Source organism: Condylostylus longicornis, unplaced genomic scaffold, assembly GCF_029603195.1.
Source record: "Condylostylus longicornis isolate FDR11 unplaced genomic scaffold, ASM2960319v2 ptg000130l, whole genome shotgun sequence".
NCBI classification, from domain to species: domain Eukaryota; kingdom Metazoa; phylum Arthropoda; class Insecta; order Diptera; family Dolichopodidae; genus Condylostylus; species Condylostylus longicornis.
This window is the reverse complement of record NW_026578098.1, coordinates 388072-403496: the sequence shown is the minus strand read 5'-3', so window position 1 is coordinate 403496 and position 15425 is coordinate 388072.

Here is a 15425-nt window from a genome sequence, read left to right as displayed (position 1 = left end):
ATCTGTCATCTGTCATCTGTCATTTGTCATCTGTCATCTGTCATCTGTCTTCTGTCATCTGTCATCTGTCATGTGACACCTGTCATCTGTCATCTGTCATCTGTCATCTGTAATCTGTCAGCTGTCATCTGTCATCTGTCATCTGTCATCTGTCATCTGTCATCTGTCATCTGTCATCTGTCATCTGTCATCTGTCATCTGTCATCTGTCATCTGTCATCTGTTATCTGTCATCTGTCATCTGTCATCTGTCATCTGTCATCTGTCATCTGTCACGTGTCACCTGTGATGTGTCATTTCTCATCTGTCAACTGTCATTTGTTATCTGTCATCTGTCATCTGTCACCTAAAATCTAAAATCTGTCATCTGTCATGTGTCATCTGTCATCTGTCATCTGTCATCTGTCATCTGTTCTCTGTCATCTGTCATCTGTGGTCTGTCATCTGTCATCTGTCATCTGTCATCTGTCATCTGTCATCTGTCATCTGTCATCTGTCATCTGTCATCTGTCATCTGTCATCTGTCATCTGTCATCTGTAATCTGTCAGCTGTCATCTGTCATCTGTCATCTGTCATCTGTCATCTGTCATCTGTCATCTGTCATCTGTCATCTGTTATCTGTCATCTGTCATCTGTCATCTGTCATCTGTCATCTGTCATCTGTCATGTGTCACCTGTGATGTGTCATTTCTCATCTGTCAACTGTCATTTGTTATCTGTCATCTGTCATCTGTCATCTGTCATTTAAAATCTAAAATCTGTCATCTGTCATGTGTCATCTGTCATCTGTCATCTATCATCTGTAATCTGTCATCTGTCATCTGTCGTCTGTCATCTGTCATTTGTCATCTGTCATCTGTCATCTGTCATCTGTCATCTGTCATCTGTCATCTGTCATCTGTCATCTGTCATCCGTCATCTGTCATCTGTCATCTGTCATCTGTCATCTGTCATCTGTCATCTGTCATCTGTGATCAATCACCTGTCATTTGTCATCTGTCATCTGTCATGTGACAGCTGTCATCTGTCATCTGTCATCTGTCATCTAAAATCTGTCATCTGTCATGTGTCATCTGTCATCTGTCATCTATCATCTGTAATCTGTCATCTGTCATCTGTCGTCTGTCATCTGACATTTGTCATCTGTCATCTGTCATCTGTCATCTGTCATCTGTCATCCGTCATCTGTCATCTGTCATCTGTCATGTGACACCTGTCATCTGTCATCTGTCATCCGTCATCTGTCATCTGTCATCTGTCATCTGTCATCTGTCATCTGTCATCTGTCATCTGTCATCTGTCATCTGTCATGTGACACCTGTCATCTGTCATCTGTTATCTGTCATCTTTCATCTGTCATCTGTCATCTGTCATCTGTCATCTGGCATCTGTCATCTGTCATCTGTCATCTGTCATCTGTCATCTGTCTTCTGTCACCTGTCATGTGACACCTGTCATCTGTCATTTGACATCTGTCATCTGTCATCCGTCATCTGTCATCTGTCATCTGTCATCTGTTATCTGTCATCTGTCATCTGTCATCTGTCATCTGTCATCTGTCATCTGTTATCTGTCATCTGTCATCTGTCATCTGTCATCTGTCATCTGTCATCTGTCATCTGTCATCTGTCATCTGTCATCTGTCATCTGTCATCTGTCATCTGTCATCTGTCATCTGTCATCTGTCATCTGTCATCTGTCATCTTTCATCTGTCATCTGTAATCTGTCATCTGTCATCTGTCATCTGTCATCTGTCATCTGTCATCTGTCATCTGTCATCTGTCAGCTGTCATCTGTCATCTGTCATCTGTCATCTGTCATCTGTCATCTGTCATCTGTCATCTATCATCTGTCATCTGTCATCTGTCATCTGTCATCTGTCATCTGTCATCTGTCATCTGTCATCTGTCATCTGTCATCTGTCATCTGTCATCTGTCATCTGTCATCTGTCATCTGTCATCTGTCATCTGTCATCTGTCATCTGTCATCTGTCATCTGTCATCTGTCATCTGACATCTGTCATCTGTCATCTGTCATCTGTCACCTGTCATCTGTCATCTGTCATCTGTCATCTGTCATCTGTCATCTGTCATCTGTCATCTGTCATCTGTCATCTGTCATCTGTCATCTGTCATCTGTCATCTGTCATCTGTCATCTGTCATCTGTGATCTGTCATCTGTCATCTGTCATCTGTCACCTGACATCTGTCATCTGACATCTGTCATCTGTCACCTGTCATCTGTCATCTGTCATCTGTCATCTGTCATCTGTCATCTGTCATCTGACATCTGTCATCTGTCATCTGTCACCTGTCATCTGTCATCTGTCATCTGTCATTTGTCATCTGTCATATGTCATATGTCATCTGTCATCTGTCATCTGTCATCTGTCATCTGTCATCTGTCATCTGTCATCTGTCATCTGTCATCTGTCATCTGTTATCTGTCATCTGTCATCTGTCATCTGTCATCTGTCATCTGTCATCTGTCATCTGTCATCTGTCATATGTCGTCTGTCATCTGTCATCTGTCATCTGTGATCTGTGATCTGTGATCTGTCATCTGTCATCTGACATCTGTCATCTGTCATCTGTCATCTGTCATCTGTCATCTGTCATCTGTCATCTGTCATCTGTCATCTGTCATCTGTCACCTGTCATCTGTCATCTGTCATGTGTCATCTGTCATCTGTCATCTGTCATCTGACATCTGACATCTGTCATCTGTCATCTGTCACCTGTTATCTGTCATCTGTCATCTGTCATCTGTCATCTGTCACGTGTCACCTGTGATGTGTCATTTCTCATCTGTCAACTGTCATTTGTTATCTGTCATCTGTCATCTGTCATCTGTCATCTAAAATCTAAAATCTGTCATGTGTCATCTGTCATCTGTCATCTGTCATCTGTCATCTGTTCTCTGTCATCTGTCATCTGTGGTCTGTCATCTGTCATCTGTCATCTGTCATCTGTCATCTGTCATCTGTCATCTGTCATCTGTCATCTGTCATCTGTCATCGGTCATCTGTCATCTGTCATCTGTCATCTGTCATCTGTCATCTGTCATCTGTCATCTGTCATATGTCGTCTGTCATCTGTCATCTGTGATCTGTCATCTGTCATCTGTCATCTGACATCTGTCATCTGTCATCTGTCATCTGTCACCTGTCATCTGTCATCTGTCATCTGTCATCTGTCATCTGTCATCTGTCATCTGTCTTCTGTCATCTGTCATGTGACACCTGTCATCTGTCATCTGTCATCTGTCATCTGTAATCTGTCAGCTGTCATCTGTCATCTGTCATCTGTCATCTGTCATCTGTCATCTGTCATCTGTCATCTGTCATCTGTCATCTGTCATCTGTCATCTGTTATCTGTCATCTGTCATCTGTCATCTGTCATCTGTCATCTGTCATCTGTCACGTGTCACCTGTGATGTGTCATTTCTCATCTGTCAACTGTCATTTGTTATCTGTCATCTGTCATCTGTCATCTGTCATCTAAAATCTAAAATCTGTCATCTGTCATGTGTCATCTGTCATCTGTCATCTGTCATCTGTCATCTGTTCTCTGTCATCTGTCATCTGTGGTCTGTCATCTGTCATCTGTCATCTGTCATCTGTCATCTGTCATCTGTCATCTGTCATCTGTCATCTGTCATCTGTCATCTGTCATCTGTAATCTGTCAGCTGTCATCTGTCATCTGTCATCTGTCATCTGTCATCTGTCATCTGTCATCTGTCATCTGTTATCTGTCATCTGTCATCTGTCATCTGTCATCTGTCATCTGTCATCTGTCATCTGTCATCTGTCATGTGTCACCTGTGATGTGTCATTTCTCATCTGTCAACTGTCATTTGTTATCTGTCATCTGTCATCTGTCATCTGTCATTTAAAATCTAAAATCTGTCATCTGTCATGTGTCATCTGTCATCTGTCATCTATCATCTGTAATCTGTCATCTGTCATCTGTCGTCTGTCATCTGTCATTTGTCATCTGTCATCTGTCATCTGTCATCTGTCATCCCACATCTGTCATCTGTAATCTGTCATCTGCCATCTGTCATCTGTCATCTGTCTTCTGTCATCTGTTATCTGTCATCTGTCATCTGTCATCTGTCGTCTGTCATCTGTCATGTGACATCTGTCATCTGTCATCTGTCATCTGACATCTGACATCTGACATCTGTCTTCTGTCATCTGTCACTTGTCATCTGTCATCTGTCATCTGTCATCTGTGATCTGTCATCTGTCATCTGTCATCTGTCATCTGTCATCTGTCATCTGTCATCTGTTATCTGTCATCTGTCATCCGTCATCTGTCATCTGTCATCTGTCATCTGTCATCTGTCATCTGTCATTTGTCATCTGTCATCTGTCATGTGTCACCTGTGATGTGTCAGCTGTCATCTATCACCTGTTATTTGTCATCTGTCATCTGTTCACTGTCATCTGTCAGTTGTCATCTTTCATCTGTCAACTGTCATGTATCACCTGTGATGTGTCATCTGTCATCTGTTATCTGTCATCTGCCATCTGTCATCTGTTATCTGTCAGCTGTCATCTGTCATCTATCATCTGTCATTTGTCATCTGTCATCTGCCATCTGTCATCTCTCGTGTCTCACCTGTGATGTGTCATCTGTCATCTGTCATCAATCACCTGTCATTTGTCATCTGTCATCTGTCATGTGACATCTGTCATCTGTCATCTGTCATCTGTCATCTAAAATCTGTCATCTGTCATGTGTCATCTGTCATCTGTCATCTATCATCTGTAATCTGTCATCTGTCATCTGTCGTCTGTCATCTATCATTTGTCATCTGTCATCTGTCATCTGTCATCTGTCATCTGTCATCTGTCATCTGTCATCTGTCATCCGTCATCTGTCATCTGTCATCTGTCATCTGTCATCTGTCTTCTGTCATCTGTCATCTGTCATGTGACACCTGTCATCTGTCATCTGTCATCTGTCATCTGTAATCTGTCAGCTGTCATCTGTCATCTGTCATCTGTCATCTGTCATGTGACACCTGTCATCTGTCATCTGTCATCTGTCATCTGTAATCTGTCAGCTGTCATCTGTCATCTGTCATCTGTCATCTGTCATCTGTCATCTGTCATCTGTCATCTGTCATCTGTCATCCGTCATCTGTCATCTGTCATCTGTCATTTGTCATCTGTCATCTGTCATCTGTCTTCTGTCATCTGTCATCTGTCATGTGACACCTGTCATCTGTCATCTGTCATCTGTCATCTGTAATCTGTCAGCTGTCATCTGTCATCTGTCATCTGTCATCTGTCATCTGTCATCTGTCATCTGTCATCTGTCATCTGTTATCTGTCATCTGTCATCTGTCATCTGTCATCTGTCATCTGTCATCTGTCACGTGTCACCTGTGATGTGTCATTTCTCATCTGTCAACTGTCATTTGTTATCTGTCATCTGTCATCTGTCATCTGTCATCTAAAATCTAAAATCTGTCATCTGTCATGTGTCATCTGTCATCTGTCATCTGTCATCTGTCATCTGTTCTCTGTCATCTGTCATCTGTGGTCTGTCATCTGTCATCTGTCATCTGTCATCTGTCATCTGTCATCTGTCATCTGTCATCTGTCATCTGTCATCTGTCATCTGTAATCTGTCAGCTGTCATCTGTCATCTGTCATCTGTCATCTGTCATCTGTCATCTGTCATCTGTCATCTGTCATCTGTTATCTGTCATCTGTCATCTGTCATCTGTCATCTGTCATCTGTCATCTGTCATGTGTCACCTGTGATGTGTCATTTCTCATCTGTCAACTGTCATTTGTTATCTGTCATCTGTCATCTGTCATCTGTCATTTAAAATCTAAAATCTGTCATCTGTCATGTGTCATCTGTCATCTGTCATCTATCATCTGTAATCTGTCATCTGTCATCTGTCGTCTGTCATCTGTCATTTGTCATCTGTCATCTGTCATCTGTCATCTGTCATCTGTCATCTGTCATCTGTCATCTGTCATCTGTCATCTGTCATCCGTCATCTGTCATCTGTCATCTGTCATCTGTCATCTGTCATCTGTCATCTGTCATCTGTCATCTGTGATCAATCACCTGTCATTTGTCATCTGTCATCTGTCATGTGACAGCTGTCATCTGTCATCTGTCATCTGTCATCTGTCATCTGTAATCTGTCAGCTGTCATCTGTCATCTGTCATCTGTCATCTGTCATGTGACACCTGTCATCTGTCATCTGTCATCTGTCATCTGTAATCTGTCAGCTGTCATCTGTCATCTGTCATCTGTCATCTGTCATCTGTCATCTGTCATCTGTCATCTGTCATCTGTCATCCGTCATCTGTCATCTGTCATCTGTCATTTGTCATCTGTCATCTGTCATCTGTCTTCTGTCATCTGTCATCTGTCATGTGACACCTGTCATCTGTCATCTGTCATCTGTCATCTGTAATCTGTCAGCTGTCATCTGTCATCTGTCATCTGTCATCTGTCATCTGTCATCTGTCATCTGTCATCTGTCATCTGTCATCTGTTATCTGTCATCTGTCATCTGTCATCTGTCATCTGTCATCTGTCATCTGTCACGTGTCACCTGTGATGTGTCATTTCTCATCTGTCAACTGTCATTTGTTATCTGTCATCTGTCATCTGTCATCTGTCATCTAAAATCTAAAATCTGTCATCTGTCATGTGTCATCTGTCATCTGTCATCTGTCATCTGTCATCTGTTCTCTGTCATCTGTCATCTGTGGTCTGTCATCTGTCATCTGTCATCTGTCATCTGTCATCTGTCATCTGTCATCTGTCATCTGTCATCTGTCATCTGTCATCTGTCATCTGTAATCTGTCAGCTGTCATCTGTCATCTGTCATCTGTCATCTGTCATCTGTCATCTGTCATCTGTCATCTGTCATCTGTTATCTGTCATCTGTCATCTGTCATCTGTCATCTGTCATCTGTCATCTGTCATGTGTCACCTGTGATGTGTCATTTCTCATCTGTCAACTGTCATTTGTTATCTGTCATCTGTCATCTGTCATCTGTCATTTAAAATCTAAAATCTGTCATCTGTCATGTGTCATCTGTCATCTGTCATCTATCATCTGTAATCTGTCATCTGTCATCTGTCGTCTGTCATCTGTCATTTGTCATCTGTCATCTGTCATCTGTCATCTGTCATCTGTCATCTGTCATCTGTCATCTGTCATCTGTCATCTGTCATCCGTCATCTGTCATCTGTCATCTGTCATCTGTCATCTGTCATCTGTCATCTGTCATCTGTGATCAATCACCTGTCATTTGTCATCTGTCATCTGTCATGTGACAGCTGTCATCTGTCATCTGTCATCTGTCATCTGTCATCTAAAATCTGTCATCTGTCATGTGTCATCTGTCATCTGTCATCTATCATCTGTAATCTGTCATCTGTCATCTGTCGTCTGTCATCTGACATTTGTCATCTGTCATCTGTCATCTGTCATCTGTCATCTGTCATCTGTCATCCGTCATCTGTCATCTGTCATCTGTCATCTGTCATCTGTCATCTGTCATCTGTCATCTGTCATGTGACACCTGTCATCTGTCATCTGTTATCTGTCATCTTTCATCTGTCATCTGTCATCTGTCATCTGTCATCTGGCATCTGTCATCTGTCATCTGTCATCTGTCATCTGTCATCTGTCATCTGTCTTCTGTCACCTGTCATGTGACACCTGTCATCTGTCATTTGACATCTGTCATCTGTCATCCGTCATCTGTCATCTGTCATCTGTCATCTGTTATCTGTCATCTGTCATCTGTCATCTGTCATCTGTCATCTGTCATCTGTTATCTGTCATCTGTCATCTGTCATCTGTCATCTGTCATCTGTCATCTGTCATCTGTCATCTGTCATCTGTCATCTGTCATCTGTCATCTGTCATCTGTCATCTGTCATCTGTCATCTGTCATCTGTCATCTTTCATCTGTCATCTGTAATCTGTCATCTGTCATCTGTCATCTGTCATCTGTCATCTGTCATCTGTCATCTGTCATCTGTCATCTGTCATCTGTCATCTGTCATCTGTCATCTGTCATCTGTCATCTGTCATCTGTCATCTGTCATCTGTCATCTGTCATCTGTCATCTGTCATCTGTCATCTGTCATCTGTCATCTGTCATCTGTCATCTGTCATCTGTCATCTGTCATCTGTCATCTGTCATCTGTCATCTGTCATCTGTCATCTGACATCTGTCATCTGTCATCTGTCATCTGTCACCTGTCATCTTTCATCTGTCATCTGTAATCTGTCATCTGTCATCTGTCATCTGTCATCTGTCATCTGTCATCTGTCATCTGTCATCTGTCATCTGTCATCTGTCATCTGTCATCTGTCATCTGTCATCTGTCATCTGTCATCTGTCATCTGTCATCTGTCATCTGTCATCTGTCATCTGTCATCTGTCATCTGTCATCTGTCATCTGTCATCTGTCATCTGTCATCTGTCATCTGTCATCTGTCATCTGTCATCTGTCATCTGTCATCTGTCATCTGTCATCTGTCATCTGTCATCTGACATCTGACATCTGTCATCTGTCATCTGTCACCTGTTATCTGTCATCTGTCATCTGTCATCTGTCATCTGTCATTTGTCATCTGTCATCTGTCATCTGTCATCTGTCATCTGTCATCTGTCATCTGTCATCTGTCATCTGTCATCTGTCATCTGTCATCGGTCATCTGTCATCTGTCATCTGTCATCTGTCATCTGTCATCTGTCATCTGTCATCTGTCATCTGTCATATGTCGTCTGTCATCTGTCATCTGTCATCTGTGATCTGTCATCTGTCATCTGTCATCTGACATCTGTCATCTGTCATCTGTCATCTGTCACCTGTCATCTGTCATCTGTCATCTGTCATCTGTCATCTGTCATCTGTCATCTGTCATCTGTCATCTGTCATCTGTCATCTGTCATCTGTCATCTGTCATCTGTCATCTGTCATCTGTCATCTGTCATCTGTCATCTGTCATTTGTCATCTGTCATCTGTCATCTGTCTTCTGTCATCTGTCATCTGTCATGTGACACCTGTCATCTGTCATCTGTCATCTGTCATCTGTAATCTGTCAGCTGTCATCTGTCATCTGTCATCTGTCATCTGTCATCTGTCATCTGTCATCTGTCATCTGTCATCTGTCATCTGTCATCTGTCATCTGTCATCTGTTATCTGTCATCTGTCATCTGTCATCTGTCATCTGTCATCTGTCATCTGTCACGTGTCACCTGTGATGTGTCATTTCTCATCTGTCAACTGTCATTTGTTATCTGTCATCTGTCATCTGTCATCTGTCATCTGTCATCTAAAATCTAAAATCTGTCATCTGTCATGTGTCATCTGTCATCTGTCATCTGTCATCTGTCATCTGTTCTCTGTCATCTGTCATCTGTGGTCTGTCATCTGTCATCTGTCATCTGTCATCTGTCATCTGTCATCTGTCATCTGTCATCTGTCATCTGTCATCTGTCATCTGTCATCTGTCATCTGTAATCTGTCAGCTGTCATCTGTCATCTGTCATCTGTCATCTGTCATCTGTCATCTGTCATCTGTCATCTGTTATCTGTCATCTGTCATCTGTCATCTGTCATCTGTCATCTGTCATCTGTCATGTGTCACCTGTGATGTGTCATTTCTCATCTGTCAACTGTCATTTGTTATCTGTCATCTGTCATCTGTCATCTGTCATTTAAAATCTAAAATCTGTCATCTGTCATGTGTCATCTGTCATCTGTCATCTATCATCTGTAATCTGTCATCTGTCATCTGTCGTCTGTCATCTGTCATTTGTCATCTGTCATCTGTCATCTGTCATCTGTCATCCCACATCTGTCATCTGTAATCTGTCATCTGCCATCTGTCATCTGTCATCTGTCTTCTGTCATCTGTTATCTGTCATCTGTCATCTGTCATCTGTCATCTGTCGTCTGTCATCTGTCATGTGACATCTGTCATCTGTCATCTGTCATCTGACATCTGACATCTGACATCTGTCTTCTGTCATCTGTCACTTGTCATCTGTCATCTGTCATCTGTCATCTGTGATCTGTCATCTGTCATCTGTCATCTGTCATCTGTCATCTGTCATCTGTCATCTGTTATCTGTCATCTGTCATCCGTCATCTGTCATCTGTCATCTGTCATCTGTCATCTGTCATCTGTCATTTGTCATCTGTCATCTGTCATGTGTCACCTGTGATGTGTCAGCTGTCATCTATCACCTGTTATTTGTCATCTGTCATCTGTTCACTGTCATCTGTCAGTTGTCATCTTTCATCTGTCAACTGTCATGTATCACCTGTGATGTGTCATCTGTCATCTGTTATCTGTCATCTGCCATCTGTCATCTGTTATCTGTCAGCTGTCATCTGTCATCTATCATCTGTCATTTGTCATCTGTCATCTGCCATCTGTCATCTCTCGTGTCTCACCTGTGATGTGTCATCTGTCATCTGTCATCAATCACCTGTCATTTGTCATCTGTCATCTGTCATGTGACATCTGTCATCTGTCATCTGTCATCTGTCATCTAAAATCTGTCATCTGTCATGTGTCATCTGTCATCTGTCATCTATCATCTGTAATCTGTCATCTGTCATCTGTCGTCTGTCATCTATCATTTGTCATCTGTCATCTGTCATCTGTCATCTGTCATCTGTCATCTGTCATCTGTCATCTGTCATCTGTCATCCGTCATCTGTCATCTGTCATCTGTCATCTGTCATCTGTCATCTGTCTTCTGTCATCTGTCATCTGTCATGTGACACCTGTCATCTGTCATCTGTCATCTGTCATCTGTAACCTGTCAGCTGTCATCTGTCATCTGTCATCTGTCATCTGTCATGTGACACCTGTCATCTGTCATCTGTCATCTGTCATCTGTAATCTGTCAGCTGTCATCTGTCATCTGTCATCTGTCATCTGTCATCTGTCATCTGTCATCTGTCATCTGTCATCTGTCATCTGTCATCCGTCATCTGTCATCTGTCATCTGTCATTTGTCATCTGTCATCTGTCATCTGTCTTCTGTCATCTGTCATCTGTCATGTGACACCTGTCATCTGTCATCTGTCATCTGTCATCTGTAATCTGTCAGCTGTCATCTGTCATCTGTCATCTGTCATCTGTCATCTGTCATCTGTCATCTGTCATCTGTCATCTGTCATCTGTAATCTGTCAGCTGTCATCTGTCATCTGTCATCTGTCATCTGTCATCTGTCATCTGTCATCTGTCATCTGTCATCTGTCATCTGTCATCCGTCATCTGTCATCTGTCATCTGTCATTTGTCATCTGTCATCTGTCATCTGTCTTCTGTCATCTGTCATCTGTCATGTGACACCTGTCATCTATCATCTGTAATCTGTCATCTGTCATCTGTCGTCTGTCATCTATCATTTGTCATCTGTCATCTGTCATCTGTCATCTGTCATCTGTCATCTGTCATCTGTCATCTGTCATCTGTCATCTGTCATCCGTCATCTGTCATCTGTCATCTGTCATCTGTCATCTGTCATCTGTCTTCTGTCATCTGTCATCTGTCATGTGACACCTGTCATCTGCCATCTGTCATCTGTTATCTGTCAGCTGTCATCTGTCATCTATCATCTGTCATTTGTCATCTGTCATCTGCCATCTGTCATCTCTCGTGTCTCACCTGTGATGTGTCATCTGTCATCTGTCATCAATCACCTGTCATTTGTCATCTGTCATCTGTCATGTGACATCTGTCATCTGTCATCTGTCATCTGTCATCTAAAATCTGTCATCTATCATCTGTAATCTGTCATCTGTCATCTGTCGTCTGTCATCTGTCATTTGTCATCTGTCATCTGTCATCTGTCATCTGTCATCTGTCATCTGTCATCTGTCATCTGTCATCTGTCATCTGTCATCCGTCATCTGTCATCTGTCATCTGTCATCTGTCATCTGTCATCTGTCATCTGTCATCTGTGATCAATCACCTGTCATTTGTCATCTGTCATCTGTCATCTGTCATCTGTCATCTGTCATCTGTCATCTGTCATCTGTCATCTGTCATCTGTCATCTGTCATCTTTCATCTGTCATCTGTAATCTGTCATCTGTCATCTGTCATCTGTCATCTGTCATCTGTCATCTGTCATCTGTCATCTGTCATCTGTCATCTGTCATCTGTCATCTGTCATCTGTCATCTGTCATCTGTCATCTGTCATCTGTCATCTGTCATCTGTCATCTGTCATCTGTCATCTGTCATCTGTCATCTGTCATCTGTCATCTGTCATCTGTCATCTGTCATCTGTCATCTGTCATCTGTCATCTGTCATCTGTCATCTGTCATCTGTCATCTGTCATCTGACATCTGTCATCTGTCATCTGTCATCTGTCACCTGTCATCTTTCATCTGTCATCTGTAATCTGTCATCTGTCATCTGTCATCTGTCATCTGTCATCTGTCATCTGTCATCTGTCATCTGTCATCTGTCATCTGTCATCTGTCATCTGTCATCTGTCATCTGTCATCTGTCATCTGTCATCTGTCATCTGTCATCTGTCATCTGTCATCTGTCATCTGTCATCTGTCATCTGTCATCTGTCATCTGTCATCTGTCATCTGTCATCTGTCATCTGTCATCTGTCATCTGTCATCTGTCATCTGTCATCTGACATCTGTCATCTGTCATCTGTCATCTGTCACCTGTCATCTGTCATCTGTCATCTGTCATCTGTCATCTGTCATCTGTCATCTGTCATCTGTCTTCTGTCATCTGTCATCTGTCATCTGTCATCTGTCATCTGTCATCTGTCATCTGTCATCTGTCATCTGTCATCTGTCATCTGTCATCTGTGATCTGTCATCTGTCATCTGTCATCTGTCACCTGACATCTGTCATCTGACATCTGTCATCTGTCACCTGTCATCTGTCATCTGTCATCTGTCATCTGTCATCTGTCATCTGTCATCTGACATCTGTCATCTGTCATCTGTCACCTGTCATCTGTCATCTGTCATCTGTCATTTGTCATCTGTCATATGTCATCTGTCATCTGTCATCTCTCATCTGTCATCTGTCATCTGTCATCTGTCATCTGTCATCTGTCATCTGTCATCTGTCATCTGTTATCTGTCATCTGTCATCTGTCATCTGTCATCTGTCATCTGTCATCTGTCATCTGTCATATGTCGTCTGTCATCTGTCATCTGTCATCTGTGATCTGTGATCTGTGATCTGTCATCTGTCATCTGACATCTGTCATCTGTCATCTGTCATCTGTCATCTGTCATCTGTCATCTGTCATCTGTCATCTGTCATCTGTCATCTGTCACCTGTCATCTGTCATCTGTCATCTGTCATCTGTCATCTGTCATCTGTCATCTGACATCTGACATCTGTCATCTGTCATCTGTCACCTGTTATCTGTCATCTGTCATCTGTCATCTGTCATCTGTCATTTGTCATCTGTCATCTGTCATCTGTCATCTGTCATCTGTCATCTGTCATCTGTCATCTGTCATCTGTCATCTGTCATCTGTCATCGGTCATCTGTCATCTGTCATCTGTCATCTGTCATCTGTCATCTGTCATCTGTCATCTGTCATATGTCGTCTGTCATCTGTCATCTGTCATCTGTGATCTGTCATCTGTCATCTGTCATCTGACATCTGTCATCTGTCATCTGTCATCTGTCACCTGTCATCTGTCATCTGTCATCTGTCATCTGTCATCTGTCATCTGTCATCTGTCATCTGTCATCTGTCATCTGTCATCTGTCATCTGTCATCTGTCATCTGTCATCTGTCATCTGTCATCTGTCATCTGTCATCTGTCATCTGTCATCTGTCATCTGTCATCTGTGTTCTGTCATCTGTCATCTGTCATTTGTCATCTGTTATCTGTCATCTGTCATGTGACATCTGTCATCTGTCATCTGTCATCTTTCATCTGTCATCTGTCATGTGTCACCTGTGATGTGTCATTTCAAATCTGTCATCTGTCATTTGTTATCTGTCATCTGTCATCTGTCATCTGTCATCTGTCATGTCACATCTGTCATCTGTCATTTGTCGTCTGTCATCTGTCATCTGTCAGCCGTCATCCGTCATCCGTCATCCGTCATCTGTCATCTGACATCTGTCATCTGTCATCTGTCATCTGTCACTTGTCATCTGTCATCTGTCATCTGTCATCTGTCATCTGTCATCTGTCATCTGTCATCTGTCATCTGTCATCTGTCATCTGTCATCTGTCATCCGTCATCTGTCATCTGTCATCTGTCATCTGTCATCTGTAATCGGTCATCTGTCATCTGTCATCTGTCATCTGTCATCTGTCACCTGTCATCTGTCATCTGTGATCTGTCATCTGTCATTTGTTATCTGTCATCTGTCATCTGTCATCTGTCATCTGTCATCTGTCATCTGTCATCTGTCATCTGTCATCTCACATCTGTCATCTCACATCTGTCATCTGTCATCTGTCGTCTGTAATCTTTCATCTGTCATCTGTCATCCGTCATCCGTCATCCGTCGTCTGTCATCTGACATCTGTCATCTGTCATCTGTCATCTGTCACTTGTCATCTGTCATCTGTCATCTGTCATCTGTCATCTGTCATCTGTCATCTGTGATCTGTCATCTGTCATCTGTCATGTGACATCTGTCATCTGTCATCTGTCATCTGTCATCTGACATCTGTCATCTGTCATCTGTCATCTGTCATCTGTCATCTGTCATCTGTCATCTGTCATCTGTCATCTGTCATCTGTCATCTGTCATCTGTCATCTGTCATCTGTCATCTGTCATCTGTCATCTGTCATCTGTCATCTGTCATCTGTCATCTGTCATCTGACATCTGTCATCTGTCACCTGTCATCTGTCATCTGTGATCTGTCATCTGTCATCTGTCATCTGTCATCTGTCATCTGTCACCTGTCATCTGTCATCTGTCAACTGTCATCTGTCATCTGTCATCTGTCATCTGTCATCTGTCATCTGTCATCTGTCATCTGTCATCTGTCATCTGTCATCTGTCATCTGTCATCTGTAATCTGTCATCTGTCACCAGTCATCTGTCATCTGTCATGTGACATCTGTCATCTGTCATCTGTCATCTGTCATCTGTCATCTGTCATCTGTCATCTGTCATCTGTCATCTGTCATCCCACATCTGTCATCTGTCATCTGTCATCTGTTATCTGTCATCTGTCATCTGTCATCTGTCATCTGTCATCTGTCATCTGTCATCTGTCATCTGTCATCTGTCATGTGACATCTGTCATTTGTCATCTGTCATCTGTCATCTGACATCTGACATCTGTCATCTGTCATCTGTCATCTGTCATCTGTCATCTGTCATCTGTCATCTGTCATCTGTCATGTGACATCTGTCATTTGTCATCT